Source organism: Phyllobates terribilis, unplaced genomic scaffold (genome assembly GCF_046119375.1).
Source record: "Phyllobates terribilis strain yellow unplaced genomic scaffold, ASM4611937v1 Scaffold_13__5_contigs__length_258822181, whole genome shotgun sequence".
NCBI classification, from domain to species: Eukaryota; Metazoa; Chordata; class Amphibia; order Anura; family Dendrobatidae; genus Phyllobates; species Phyllobates terribilis.
In genome coordinates, this window is record NW_027362773.1 from 59,962,816 (window position 1) to 59,979,172 (window position 16,357).

A 16,357-nucleotide genomic window follows, 5' to 3' on the forward strand; every position below is an offset into this window, starting at 1 on the left:
AGGGTGGTCAGGCCAGTGGTAGTCTGCGATGCGCTATTGATAATGTCCGACTACGCCACCCGTGGATTTGCGGTCATTAGGAACCGCCGCTGCAAGGCAGACCGCTGGGGCTGATGATGTATGCAGCTGGGATGGTGTGACTCCCCACGGGAAGAGTGCGGCCCCAGGGCAGTATAATGGATAGTGGGAGTGATGGTAGTGAGAGTCCCAGTGCTGATAGTGCTGGAGGAGCAAGGAGCACACAGACAACAGGTTGCAGTCCAGGGTCTTTACTAGAACAGGTAAATTGACCCACAAACAGCCCCGGCTAGGAGGGGACCTGGATGTCTGCGAGCAACGGGGAAATTGGCCCTGGTCAGGGTGAGGGTGTAGGCCTACCGTGCTTTCTGTGCTCCTTCTGGCTATCTCCTCCTTATAGGGTAACAGCCCACGTTTCCGAGCTTTCCGTGTATTCTCGCCTGTATGGCCTGCGACGTGGGTTCCTTTCTGCTCCCAGCCTTGTACGGCTTTGCTGGTCCCTTCTGTTGTGGCAGGGACTCCAGGCTTCTTAGGCCAAGGAATATACAGTCCCCTGCGGACTGGTTATCTGCTGGAGAATGTGGAATCCTCCCAGCCTCAGACACCAAAGTCTGGTAAATTAAGTCCGTTATCTGCCAAGACAGGCTCTCTTCGCCTCTTGTCTCTGGCTTGTGGCTCTCCTACTGCCACACTTCCTCTTAGGGTGCAATACAACTGTCCCTCTCTGCTCTGGGACCTGAATCCTGAGACAGGTCATCCAGCTCTCTCTAACCCTGCCCCCAGTACCAGCTTTTATAGGGGCAGCCTGCTCCCTCTACTGGCCTGAGACAGGAGGTACTGCATGCTAATGTTCCCCTGACTAGAGAACCTCCCCCTTGCTTTATTTACACTTGTGGCATCCAGGCCAGGGTGACACATTCCCCCCTAGTGAAATTTAGTGCTCCGGGACTAAACAATAAACAAAGACAATATGCATAACCATAAAACATTAATAGACAGACGACGCACAAATTGAGTTCTTAAGGTCACAGTGTGGCCTGTGACTGGGTGTCATTATCACCAGCACAACGGGGAGCCTTAACCAGGTGGGGGTCTGTCCTACCCCAAGTCTTTTACAGTCTTAGTTCATTCCTTGGTTAGGCTCCGAACGCAGTCCATACAAGGTCCCGGTTATAAAAAGTCCATAACCTTTGAGTCCTTACGGTAACTGCAAGAAACTGAAACACAGAATTACCAAACATGCATGTAACTTGGCAAACATTTCAACATTTGGCAACAGGGTTATTTACAATCTTAGTGCACCCAATATTCTCCAGCAAGCGGGTTTCTGCCCCTTTGTGCTCCTGGTTGACCTCCTTAACCCACTGTCTGGTAGTGGACTGACTCGGCTTTCCCCACTAGCGTTAGGGGTACAGCTACCAGCTGGGTGTACAGGTAGGGCAGGCAGCTGTCTGCGGGTCCTTTGGCTTACCGCAGGCATGGCAGGCTCACTGTCAGCAGAGGGTTGACTCTCCTGGGCTGCTGGTACAGGCTCTTCTGCCTCTGGAACTGCTTGCTCCTCTTCACCTTCCAGCTCTGGTGTTGGTTGTTGCTGTGACGGTTGCAGGAAATGCAGGACGGGTACCACAATGGCATCGTTTATCCGAGTCCAGGACTGAGGGAACTCTCCGAGAACGGTGCTGATCATTTCTTTCTTGTCCTCTGCGGGTTCAAGGTCACTTTGATCCTCTTCTGCACTACAGAGTTGCTCGGGGCACCTTTTTAGGTGGTCTCTGGAGACGGTACTAGTGGTTTCTCCTCCGTCCTTGGTGATCACGCACACCTTTGGGTTGTCGTGATCAGACTGCAGTACGGTGTAGGGTTCCTTTTCCCACTGGTCGTCCAACTTATGTAGCCTTCTCTTCCGCTTCAGGACTTGCTCACCAGGTTCTAGGGGACCAACAGGGGTGTGTTGGTTGAAGAGTTTTTCTTGCCTCTCTCTCACCTGGGCCAGGCTCTTTTCCACACTCTCCTGTACCTTCTTGTACTGCAGTTGCCTTTCCGTATCCCAGTCCGCATCCGGGGAGGTGTCCTCAGGCGTTAGGACTCCCATCTCCAGGTCTACGGGCAGCTTACCTGGTCTGGCTCGCATCAGGTAAGCCGGGGTGCAGTTGGTAGCATTCACCGGGATATGATTGTATAAGTCTATCAGATCCGGCAGTTTTTCTGGCCACAGGCTGCGTTCCTCCAGGGGCAACGTCTTTAGGAGATCAATGACTATGTTGTTCATTTTCTCACACATCCCGTTGGTTTGTGGGTGGTAAGGCGTTGTACGAATCTTCTTACAGCCATAGAGGTTGCAGAACTCCTGGAAGATTTCAGCTTCGAACGCTGGACCCTGGTCCATCAGGACCTGTTCCGGATACCTGTGTGGACGGCAGAAGTATTGCTGGAAGACTCTGGCCGCTGTTTGGGCTGTCAAGTCCTTTACCGGGACCACCACTAGAAAACGGGAATAGTGGTCCACGATTGTCAGGGCACAGATGTATCCTGACCGGCTTGGAGCCAATTTGACGTGGTCCAGAGCTACCAGCTCAAGAGGCTGCATGGTGACGATGGGCCTCAAGGGTGTCTTCTGGCTGGTGCGGTCCTTCCTCCTTAGGTGACAAGGGCCACAGTCTCTGCACCATTTTTCCATAGCTCCTCTCATGCCGACCCAAAAGAACCTTCCTCTTAGCAGGAACTCCAGTTTCTTCCAACCGAAGTGCCCCGCTCTGTCATGGTAAGCCCCCAGGACCATAGCTGCATCTCGCCTTGGGACCACAACTTGCCAGGTCAGCTCGTGCGTCCGGTGGTTGACAATCCTTCTGCACATCTTGCCTTCGTAGAGGAACAGCTTGCTCTTCTCTTTCCATAGCTGCTTGGCTTCCTCTGGGGCATCTGGATCTAAGCGGGCGTCTTCCTGGGTCAGCAGATCTTTCACCAGGCGGATGGCAGGGTCACTATCTTGGGTCTCGGCCCAGCTGTGATGAGGTAGGGGATTGATCATCACGGTTGTTAGATCCTCCTCCTTCACGCGGTGGGAGTATTGAGCGGCTCCATACCGGTGAAACGCAGGGAGTTCTACCTCCTCCAGCTCTTCTGAGTCTTCGCCACCTTCAGGTAAGTGAGGCATTCTCGATAGGGAGTCAGCGTTGGCATTGGTTTTGCCTGCCCGGTACTTGATCACAAAGTCAAAATTGGAGAGACGGGCCATCCACCGCTGTTCCAGGGCACCAAGTCTTGCATTGTCTAGGTGTGTTAACGGGTTGTTGTCCGTGTACACCGTGAACTTTGCGGAGGCCAGGTAATGCTTGAAGCGTTCCGTCACGGCCCACACCACCGCCAAGAATTCTAGCTTGAAGGAGCTGTAATTCTCCGGGTTCCTCTCGGTGGGTCTCAGCTTCCGGCTGGCGTACGCGATCACCCTTTCTCTGTCCTGTTGGTTTTGGGACAGTACGGCTCCCAGTCCCACATTACTGGCGTCTGTGTGGAGAATAAAAGGCTGGCCATAGTCAGGGTAGGCCAGGATCTCATCCCCCGTAAGGGCCATCTTCAACTGGCGGAAGGACTCCTCTTCCGGTTTATCCCACTTGAAGGGTGGCTTTTGACTTCGGGACTTAGACTGTCCAATCAGGAGGTGCTGCATAGGAGCTGCCATCTTAGTGAACCCGGGGATGAACCTTCGGTAGTAGCCTACCAACCCGAGGAACTGTCTCACCTCCTTGATGTTCGAGGGGCTTGGCCAGCTCTTGATTGCCGTGACCTTGTCAGGGTCGGGGGCTACTCCTTCCGCACTTACCACGTGCCCTAGGTACTGGACCTTCGGTTTCAGCAGGTGACACTTCGATGGTTTCACCTTTAGGCCGTAGCCTGCCAGGGCTTCGAACACCTCGGCCAGGTCCTCGTAGGTCTTTGAATAGACGATCACGTCGTCCAGGTAAAGGAGGACCGTCTCGAAGTTTTGGTGCCCTAGACAGCATTCCATCAGCCTCTGGAAGGTCCCTGGTGCGTTGCAGAGCCCGAAGGGCATACAGTTGAACTCACTCAGTCCCATCGGGGTGGTGAAGGTGGTCTTCTCCTTGTCAGCCTCTGCCACAGGAACCTGCCAGTACCCGCTAGTAAGGTCCAAAGTAGAAAAGAAGTTAGCTGATTTTAGTGCGGCTAAAAACTCCTCTATTCTAGGCAGCGGATATGCGTCTTTGTGGGTGATACGGTTGATTTGTCTATAGTCCACGCACATTCTCATGGTGCCATCTTTCTTTTTTACTAGAACCAGGGGGGCTGCCCAGGGGCTACAGCTATCTCGAATGACCCCAGCTTCCTTCATTTCTCTTAGCATGCCCTTTGCGTTCTGATAATGTGCAGGGGGTACAGGTCGGTGTCTTTCTTTTATCGGTGGGTGGCTCCCTGTGGGGATGTGGTGTTCTATCCCTTTTACTCTGCCGAAGTCTAGCGGGTGCTTACTAAAGACTCTCTCGTACTCCTGTACCTCCCGGTAGACTCCTTGTTTTTGGTGCAGGGGAATGGAGTCAGCACCCACATGGAGTTTCTGGCACCAGTCATCCTTTTGTTTGTGGGAGCCATTACCCTCCGCCTGAGGAGATGGAGGCAAGGGTTCCACGGCCCTGATAGCTTTGTGTTCGACCACAAACAGCTTGGCGAGTGTAGCGTACCAGGGTAAGTGTACCTCCCTCTCCCCAATGTTGAGGATGCGGACGGGCACCCTCCCATGACGGACATCAACCACCCCCCCGGGCTGTCAAAATGGTGGGCCTGCTGTCTGAGTACACGGGTTCTACCATGGCTTGGTAGTCTCTACCTCTCAACCCGATTGCAGTCCGACACCAGATCATCATTTCACTTTTGGGAGGCATGGAAATGGGGAATGGGTCACTCAGTCTTACGCTACCGATCTTACCACCAGACAGTTCAACCTGCTGCCGTCTCATCAGGGCTTTTGTCTCCTTGTTGAGGACTCTCTGTTGGCTGGAACTAGCATTCACCGCCACCTGTTGTAAGATTACAATTACCTCTGAAAGACAATTTTCAATCACGTTAGTACCCACAGTTATTTTAGGGTGACTTTCACGACGGTCAATGTCCACAATAATCACTCCCTGTGCCGGCAGTTCAACTTTACCAATTTTAATGGTCATCTCCTTGAACCCCATCTGCGGCACGGGTAAGCCATTACTGGCGATGATGCTCAAGTTACTGTCTGGATACCGTGTGATATCAGCATCAGTCTAATACTGCTTAAAAAGTACATAAGTGATAGTGGTTACTTGCGACCCAGTATCCAGCAAGGCGCTCATGGGGATACCGTCCAGCACCACGGGTAAAACCGGGCGCCCCCCAACGTACTTATTACGCCAATTGTAAGGGCCTGGTGATCTTATGCCTGGGGGTTGGCCCTCTGCCCCAGGTTGGACCCGTTTAAATTACAGTACCTGGAAATGTGTCTGGGCTGGTTGCATTGACGGCAAATGGGCTGTCCATCCTCTGCGTAGCGGTCTGTGGGCCTCCCTCGGAACAACGGGATCCTCCTCTGTCGACACCACGGGACATCCTCCGGACTTGAAGCCAGCTCGATGGGTCTTGATGGGTCCACTTGTAACGCTTGGACGGTCCTGGTCAATGCCGCGACGCTCCTGGTCAGCTCCTGGACTTGGTGGTGCAGATCTTTCGACGGGGCTTGGTTCAGGGCCTGTGCATCAGCCCCCACGGGGTCCATAGAGGAGGGCGCCGCCTCCTGGTGGTAGGTGAGAGCAGGGCGCCGGGGGTTTATAGCGCCACTGGTTGCAGATTCACGGAGCACCCTTATGGCCCTGTCCTTAAATTGGGCAAAGGTCAGGTCGGGGTTCTGAAAGAACATGAGGCGCAGTTGGGCCCTGTGGGCGCTAGACAGCAGACCTTCTATGAATTGTTCTGTTAGCAGCTTATCCGTTTCCTGCACACTGCCAGGGTCAGTTTGTTGAATAGCCCTCAAGGCTTCCTGCAGATTTAGGGCATAGTCTCTGATGCTGTCCTGTGCCCGCTGCTTACATCCATAGAACCTCATTTTAATCTCAGTGGAGGTACGTGTGTCAAAGGTACCCCGCAGCCGGGCCAGAATACCCTTCACAGTCCTTTTCTCCTCAGTGGGCCATGATTTTACCTCCCTTTGGGCTGCGCCAGTTAACTGCCCTGTCAATATGCTGACCTTCTGTTCCTCTGTCAGGGGGTAAAGTCAGTTAGGGCATGGGGCTCCCCTGAGTACTTGGGCAGCCAGGCCGCTCCAGGGATGTAGGGCAGGGAAAAGGGCATCACCACTGCTGCAGCTGCGTTGGTGGCAGTGGGCGCCTCTGTATCCGACATCTTCCTCCCCCCTAGTTAAGCGTGGCCTACCTTCCGACGATCCTCTTCTGTAGGCCGCGTCTCCGCTGCTGCTGCTCTGGACGAGGACCTTGCGTCGCGTCCTGATGACGTCAGCGTCGCTCTCTCCCTCCCAGGACCTTGCGCAGCGTCGGTGCGTGGGGCGGAGCTTCGGATCTCGCGCGGTTTGGACGTCCACGCCCCTCTTCTTCCCACGCGGCATCCTGAAGATGGCGTCCGACGGTGGGAAAACGACTTCGGATGGCGGGAAAACAGCTGAAGATGGCGGGAACCGACTGAAGATGGCGGGAAACGGCTCCGGATGGCGGGAACCTTCACTACGGCAGGTATGACAGTCTTTTGAAGGCACGCAGTACCCGGTGGTTGCGGGCACGAAATCCTGCCAACTACACCAAAGCTGACTCGCCCCCTGGGCCGTGGGGCACTCGGATCCGGGCAATAGGGGAACAATGGGAGTAGTAGTGGCAACCCGGTTCCGTGGCTCAGGGTGGTCAGGCCAGTGGTAGTCTGCGATGCGCTATTGATAATGTCCGACTACGCTACCCGTGGATTTGCGGTCATTAGGAACCGCCGCTGCAAGGCAGACCGCTGGGGCTGATGATGTATGCAGCTGGGATGGTGTGACTCCCCACGGGAAGAGTGCGGCCCCAGGGCAGTATAATGGATGGTGGGAGTGATGGTAGTGAGAGTCCCAGTGCTGATAGTGCTGGAGGAGCAAGGAGCACACAGACAACAGGTTGCAGTCCAGGGTCTTTACTAGAACAGGTAAATTGACCCACAAACAGCGCCGGCTAGGAGGGGACCTGGATGTCTGCGAGCAACGGGGAAATTGGCCCTGGTCAGGGTGAGGGTGTAGGCCTACCGTGCTTTCTGTGCTCCTTCTGGCTATCTCCTCCTTATAGGGTAACAGCTCACGTTTCCGAGCTTTCCGTGTATTTTCGCCTGTATGGCCTGCGACGTGGGTTCCTTTCTGCTCCCAGCCTTGTACGGCTTTGCTGGTCCCTTCTGTTGTGGCAGGGACTCCAGGCTTCTTAGGCCAAGGAATATACAGTCCCCTGCGGACTGGTTATCTGCTGGAGAATGTGGAATCCTCCCAGCCTCAGACACCAAAGTCTGGTAAATTAAGTCCGTTATCTGCCAAGACAGGCTCTCTTTGCCTCTTGTCTCTGGCTTGTGGCTCTCCTACTGCCACACTTCCTCTTAGGGTGCAATACAACTGTCCCTCTCTGCTCTGGGACCTGAATCCTGAGACAGGTCGTCCAGCTCTCTCTAACCCTGCCCCCAGTACCAGCTTTTATAGGGGCAGCCTGCTCCCCCTACTGGCCTGAGACAGGAGGTACTGCATGCTAATGTTCCCCTGACTAGAGAACCTCCCCCTTGCTCTCAGACACAGCTTTATTTACACTTGTGGCATCCAGGCCAGGGTGACACACATGCGCGCCAATCTCCTGTCCATAATGCAGGCAAAGATGACTCCCGCCCTGCACCTGTCATTGCACACTAGCAACCACCACCATCAACAACCACATCCATGTCCTTGCCCCAGCGCAGCGTTCATTTGTCCGCATCCCAGTCTTTGGAACGCAAGTGCAAATACGCAGCCACCCACCCAAAGGCCACAATACTAAACTGCCACATTTCTAGACTGCTTGCACTGGAAATGTTGCCTTTTAAGCTTGTGGAGATTGAAGCTTTCCAATACCTCATGGCAGTGGCTGTCCCTCTTTACTCAGTCCCCAGTCGCCAATATTTCTCAAGGTGTGTCGTCCCCACCTTACACAACCATGTGTCCCAGAACATTACCCGTCCCCTCACCAACACAGTTTGTGGAATGGTCCACCTAACCATGGACACGTGGACAAGTGCTTGTGGCCAGGGACGCTACATTTTACTGACTGCACACTGGGTGAATATTGTGGAAGCTGGGACCCAGTCGGACCCTGGGACGGTACATGTCCTTCCGACGCTGAGGATTGCGGGCCTTGGGTCAATCAGAGTTGCCCCCACATTCTACAGCTCCAGCACCTCTTCCTCTTCAGCCTCCATCTCCAAAATGACCACATCAGTCGCAAGCTGGAAGCACTGCAGCTCTGCCTCGGCCAATTGGCAGCACTCTATGCTGAAGTTAATCTGCTTAGGTGACCACCCGCACACCGTTGCAGAGTTGTTGAAAGCTGTAACAGAGCAGGCAGATCTGCGGCTCTCACCCCTGAACCTACAACCAGGCATGGTCGTGTGTGACAATGGCTGGAACCTGGTGGCAGCTCTAAACTTGGCAACCTCGCATACGTACCATGCCTGGCCCATGTTCTCAACTTAGTGTTTCAGCAGTTTCTTAAAACCTACCCTGATCTGCCTGAGCTGCTTGTGAAAGTACACCATGTTTGTGTATTCTGGTCAGCTTCCGCACATAAGAGCTGATAAGTGGGCATGGATGTCTGACATCTGTGTCGTTCACCAAAACTTTGAGGACTCGACCAAGATGGTGAGCGGCGATGATGCCATAATTAGCATCACCATCCCGCTTCTCTGCCTACTGAAACGCTCGCTGCTCACAATTAAAGAGGAGGCTTTGCAGGCGGAGCACGATGAGATGGAGCAAGGAACTGTACAGGGCGATGATATACAGCCCAGCTTCACCTCATCTCAATGCGGATTGGTTGATAATGAGGAGGAGCAGGAATAGGAGCTGGTTTCCTGTGCTACAGACGGTACTACCTACACTGGATGGCCTGAGGAGAGGGAGAATGAGGAGGAGGACATGGACAGTTGTCCTCTTGGTGGGGACAGGGAAGTTTTGGCTGTTGGTAGTTTGGCACACATGGCTGAGTTTATGTTCCGCTGCCGTTCCCATGACCCACGTGTTGTACACATTTTTTGCAACAGTGATTACTGGTTGATCATATTTCTATACCCACACTACAAGGAGAACTTTCTATCTCTCCTTTCTTTGGCAGAGAGGTCTAATAAAATGCTGCCGTATCAGAAGACCCTTGTTGAAGAATTATTAAAAAAATTCCCATCTGACAACGCTGATGGCAGAGGTCACAGTTTCCTGGACAACCAAGGAGTAGAGGCGAGGGAGACAAACCAGATGCAGCAGAGGCAGGGGAACACTGTCAACGGTCTGGGACAGTTTTCTCAGACCCTCCCAGCGCCCAGGGCCTGATGCGCGGGGTACTCTGAAAAGGAGGGAAAATTTTGGAAGATGCTGAAGGAGTACCTTGGCGACCATACCAGTGTCCTCCGTGATTCCTCTGTGCCTTACAACGATTGGGTATCCAAGCTGGACATGTGGCATTAACTGTGTCTCTACGCCTTGGAAGTTCTGGCCTGCCATGCTGCTAGTGTTTTGTCAGAGCGGGTTTTTAGTGCCACCAAGGGTATTACAAGTGATTCTCACTAAATTAGAATATCATCAAGTTAATTTATTTCAGTTCTTCAATACAAAAAGTGAAACTCATATATTATATACAGTCATTACAAACAGAGTGATCTATTTCAAGTGTTTATTTCTGTTAATGTTTATTATTTTGGCTTACAGACAATGAAAACACAAAAGTCATTAACTCAGTAAATTAGAATAATTAGCAAAAACACCTGCAAAGGCTTCCTAAGCGTTTAAAAAGGTCCCTTAGTCTGTTTCAGTTGGTTCCACAATCATATTTGACAAAAATTCATCGAAGTTGGTAGAAATTTTCCAAATTTGACAGAAATTATTCAAAGTTAACAAAATTTAATGATTTAATGTGTCCATTCGCTGTTTGGTATGTAAGAGGCAGTGGTGGGAGACTTGTCGGTACTGGAACTGGAATTACCACCTCAGAACTCTCCATTGCATTGTTTCCATCCATTTCTGGGTGTTTCTTGAAGTATGTTTGGGGTCATTGTCCTGCTGAAAGACCTATGACCTAGGATGCAAGCCCAGCTTTCTGACACTGGGCACTACAGTGTAACCCAAAATCCTTTGGGAATCTTCACATTTCATGATGCCTTGCACATAGTCAAGGCACCCTGTACCAGAGGCAGCAATACAACCCCTAAATATGTTTGAACCTCCACCATATTTGACTGTAAGTACTGTGTTCTTTTATTTGTAGGCCTCATTCCATTTACAGTAAACAGTTGAATGATGTGCTTTACCAAAAAATTCTATCTTGATCTCATCTGTCCCCAAGACGCCTACTGGCCCTCTAAAAATAGTGGAGGCCGCCTGCTGACACTCTAAAAATTCTGAGGGCTGCTTGCTGGACATCCATAAATTGTGAGGACCGCCTGCTGGACATTCAAATTTCAAACTTTACAGAATATATACGAAAAAGAAAATTTGACTACCTCAGATGGATATGTTATATTGCAGTAGCAATATACAGCTATGCAAAGCATAGCTGGATGATGGCCCTTTAACAATAGTAAGGGCTGCCTGATGGCCCTGTAAAAATAGGCTTTGTGACTTTCAGAGTTCCTCCTTCATAAATGAAACAGGATGTGTCTGATCATGTCTCACACACCACATGGCCAGATAAGGTAGTAAAATGTTAAAATTACATTTAGTGGTGAATGTATTTTTCCTTGCTGAAAGCAATGTGAAAGTGCAAAAATGCATCAAAAGTACTATGTGTGAACATAGCCCAAGGTGTGGAGGAGCATTTTTGTTTTTGTTATTTATTTTGCCTTATATACAAGTAATTACTCTGTAAAGAATGTTTCTTAACATTTTTTCCAGGAAAATCCATTTCAGCTTTGTTTATGTATGATTTATTGTCAGTCCGTAAAAGTGGTGTAACACTCTGACAACATTGTTCACAGCAGTGACCTGGGATTCAGAGATGCTTCTAGGTGTCTTCCCCATATCATTTCAGCACTGTTTCCATTGATTTGACCAATTTTTAGACCCCCTCCAGACCTTCGGAGGGGTGGCTGCCGGAAAAATGCTTGAGTTTCCCATTGACTTACATTGTACTCATTACTTGGGTCGAGCACCCGAGCATTGCGATTTACTCCACCCGAGTAATGAGTACCTGAACATTTTAGTGCTCGCTCATCACTATTGTTCTGTATTGGTATATTGGATTTGGCATAGCACAATAGCGTAGCTACCGGGGGGGGCAGAGTGTGCAGTCGCCCTGCGCTCAGAGGGGGCCCACCATGGGGCACACACCCAGAGATACACTACTCTTAACTACATCGGCATGCATAGTATGCCGGTATAGTTAAGCCAGGCTGCACAGCATGATGCTCACAGCTCGTTCCCTTTTCTCTGTGCTCAGATGTATTCACATCTCTTAAACTTGAGTACATCTGCGCAACACTTCAGTGCTGTGAAGTAGGGGGCGCTCAATATCTCCCCACCCCATGTGCAGTGGAGTGATGAGGTCGCACACTGCTGACTTCTTCAATCTGCTCCTGTGATCACTGAGCCGCAGAGCGGCAAAGGACGTGTCATGCTTTCATATTATGGGGCAGTAGGGAAAATTGTGAGAGGGAGCAACGTGGGGATGGTTGGACCACATGGAGCAGTGTTGGGACAGTAAGGAGAGGGGGGAGAATGGAGGACCATTTGGAGAAGTGGAAGACATTATGGAGAGGTGGGAGGCCATATGGAAAAATGGGACCATATGGAGAAGTGGGTGTTCAATACGAAGAAGTGGCGGGCCAGTATGGAGAGGTGGGAGCGTGGGGGCAATATGGAGGAACAGGATGGAGCATTGAGAGCATCTGAGGACCATATGGAGAAGTGGGAGTGTGGGGTGATTTTATGGAGAAGTGGGGGCATAGTATGGAAAAGTGGGGAGACCATAGGGAGTGTGGGGGGAGCATATGGAGAAATGGGAATGTGGGTGAACCTTATGGAAAAGTGTGTGTATAATATGAAGAAGTTGGGGGACAGTACGGAGAGGTGAGAGCACAGAAGACAATATGGAGAAGTGGGAGAACAGGATGGAGCATATGGGACAATATTGAAAAATGGGGGTACAGGATGGAGAATTGGGAGCGTGTGGGGACCATATGGAGAAGTGGGAGTGTTTGGGGATTGTATGAAGTAGGGGAACAGTATCTAAAGATGGGAGTGTGGGGAGACAGTATGGAGAGGTGAGAGCATGGGGGACTATATGGAGAAGTGGGGGCACAGTATGGAGAAGTCGAATTCATGTACTGTCCGTGGATCTGATAATGGAGTCATGTACTGACCATGGTCCTGATTGTGTACAAATGTACCAATCCATAACTAATCAGAGGTGGTCACCCAACAGAGGCAGTCACCTTTATGCCACTGGTTCCCTACTGTGGCTGTCACCCTGCTGCCGCTGTCACACTGCTGCCGAAGTGGGAAAGGTAATGCCTTATAGAGCCGAAGGTTATACAGACTTTTATTGTATATGAGGGATGTTAATGTGAAGTCACAGTATTGTGTGGGCAGTATGCAGAGGAGGAAAAGTGTGGTTCTAGTGCTGTATTCATCTACTGACTGTGGTTCTGGCACTGCATTCATTTACCAATAGTGGTTCTGGCACTGCATTCAAGTCTGACGGTGGTTCTCATGCAGCATTCATGTACTGACAGTGGTTCTGTGTATATGGGAGCTGTGGGCCCACTATACTGTGTATAAGGAAGCTGTGGGGCATTATATTGTGTATAGGGGAGCTATGGGCCCATCATACTGTATATAGGGGAGCTATGGGGATATCATACTCTGTATAAGAGAACTGTGGGTCCACTATACTGTATATAGTGGAGCAGTATATTTGGGGATACGGTGGACATTATTAAACATTAAATAGGCACTTAAGAAGCATTATTGTTATAGTGGTACTCAGAGTAGTGTAACCGTCAAAGGGACAAAATGTGGACAGTTTTCTAGGGCATTTGCACAGTGCATTAATCTTTTCAAGGGAGCAATTTTACCATTTAGAGGGCACAAATGATGCATTTTTACTATTAAGGGGCACAGTGGTGGCATTATTATGTGGGGCAGTAAGAGGAGCACTGTTTTTGTAGCACACAGTAGGTGCAGTAATAGGGACACATACGGCAACAGCGGCTCAGTATTGGGGTATCAGCAGGATAAGGAGTTTGTACAGGTTGGGTATAGATGGGGATGGGCCTGGGAATGTGAGAAGTCAAATGATGTGTTTTAGTTGTAATGTATGCAGACGAGTCATGACTGGAAGAAGTTGTCATGTCGGTCCGGGCCAGATGGAAAAGACGGGAAGATGAACTACTCCACCAGATAGAATGTCAGCTGTAAGTTACTATATATACCTGTACTGTAATTACTTATATGGTCTGCAGGTCTGATATCGACCACAATATGGTCATCATAGGGCGGTAATGTAAGTGTTGGTCTTTGTATAGATATTTATTTTCATTAATAGCCTAGCCATCTGCTGAAGTTCCCCTGTACCCACAATCAGGGTTCACCACCGTAGTTATACACACGGTTGCCTGGTTAGGGGCCCACTGAGATCACTGGCCTTCCCTGAGCTGAACCCCTAGCTACGCCATAGCAGACTGTTTGTAATTTGGCAACTGTATGATTCCTATTTAGAAGTATTACAAAATGGTCTTATTGTCCTGTTTTCTATGAGCTTTATATAATTTATCATTAGTATTTTTTTTAACGGGGAGCTGCAAACACATGTGAATCTAAAATGGTATAGGGGCCCATACATCTGACCAAAAGATTGGCGGGTACCCAGGTCCAAATATTGTACTGGAGCCCAGAAGACATTAGTTATGCCATTGCTAATGTGTATGACCAACTAAAAACAGATGCTCCATAAATTCTAGACTCCAGGTGAGTGGGCCAATTGCATGCTCATCCACCTATTCTGTACATGACTGTGAGATTGAGTTAGGTATTGTGATGGATGGTGTCACCAAATAATTTGCCCAGGAATCAGTCCTACTACGGTGGGAAAGTAATATGGAAGAATTATTCAGCTATCATTTCTACTTTGCAACCCTTCATGTACAGATATAATAGAAACTCGTGACACTTAGTGGCAGGAAACACTTCACACTTTTTGTATCAATGATTTCAATAGTCCCCAGTGAATGGGCAGATTGAATAGTGAGCTTGTGAAATGGCTTCCTGATGTGTCCACTTTAAATCTCATCTATATTGATCGAAAAATGTTTTGCTACAAGCAAGTTTATTGACTTCAACATCTCTGTAAAAGCATATTCTGGATAATTAGCTTGTTGCAATTACAACTGTGGAACAAACATATTCATTATACAATGATCAAATGCATTATCTGCTCAGTCGATGATCCGGATGAAATTCTGTAGCTCTGGGTCACAAACATCAAATGTAGTTCAGAGCCAATGTTTTAAAACTGTTCTGCAAGACTGTCACCATAATGTAGATGTACATAATACCTATAATGCATGGATAATTACACAAGATAAATGTTACCCAACTAGATGAATTATCTTCTACAACTTTATCGGTACATTTCAAGACAGGAAAGTCTTTCAGGCCATTATGTATCATAACGGAATGTCATGAAATCACAACATTTCTACCTAAAAAAAGAAAAAAAGTCATATTGCAGAAAATATTTCACTTTCAGCCATCACAATTATTGAAGCTTTAATTTAGGCTTTTAGTTCTGTTCTATTTTAATATAAATGTGCACGGAAAGAGAAGAATATAAATATACAGCTCTACACCCTATTGCATATCTTTGTGCTCATGTGCCCTTATATTCAATATGCCGTGCAACTTTACACAGTAACCTTGAAACCAATGGGTTCATGATCTCGCTCAGTTACCTGAAAAGTACGATTAGACTAAAATGTGGGGGGTTTAGGGTCAAAGTATAAACTTTGACAAGACTTATTGCTACTGATTTTGTAACATCTTTTGCCAAAGATGTGGATTCTTTTAGCCACAAACCATTCAGCGCTGGCCAAACTGGGGAGCTAAATGCAAGGAAGTGTCCCGATTATTCACCATTATTGCTACAAGGAGGTGTGTACATTCCCAGTTGAATTCCTAATTCATGGTCTCTAGATTAATCATTATTAGTTTGTCAATGATATAGTAGCATAGTCATGAATAGAATGCAAGGGTGTCCCAAGGAGAGCGATCAGGATGTGTCAGGCCAGAGGATGAGATAAGAGAATAGTCAGGAACGAACCAGCGCTAGAAGTTGATCAAAAGTTACCAGGTGAACAATCCAAAGGGAAAGGCAGGAGGAAATCATGGAATAGATGAAGTCAATCAGAAACCAAGATCAGAGTCAAAACACAAGATTAGGAGACAGGAAAAGGAAAATACCATAATCTGCAGGAAATAGAAACAAAAACCATGGTTCCGCCAAGTAGGTGAGCTGTGGCTTGCATTGGATTGCCAACCATCCATAAGTTCCTGAACAATAAATAGGGAACTTTTTTCCAGTATCCGTGAAAAAAACTAAATGAGTCCCAGATTTGGTTGAAGCTGGGGGTGCTGGTATGGATTTTTGTGATTGTTCAATAAACAGTTCACAGTGGATGCCTCTAATGTGTTTATTTCAGTATCGATAGGTATCTCTTTTAGTTTTTATGATTTAATATAAAATAAGAAATATTAGTTGTCAGTCATTTTATTGACAAATTGTCCACAAAAAATAAAGATTAAAGTTGGCAAGCCTGTACAAAATGGTAACACCTTCCTGATGAGGCCAATTTTTATTTTTGTTGTTTGTCTTTTCCTCCCCTTTATCCAAGAGCTATAACTTTTTTATTTTTAAGTAAACATAGTTGTTATGATCTGCAACAAGTACTAAGGAAAGATAGGGGAAAGCTGTCCCTACAGTAAGACTAAGCTGAATCCTTACAATGTAGCGGGCTGCCTGATCCTAGCGAACAGACCCGCCTATGTCCTCGGCTAGTCTGAACGAAGACCTATTGCGTAAGGGGAGGGGTCCCTTAAAGAACTAAGGACTGGGAC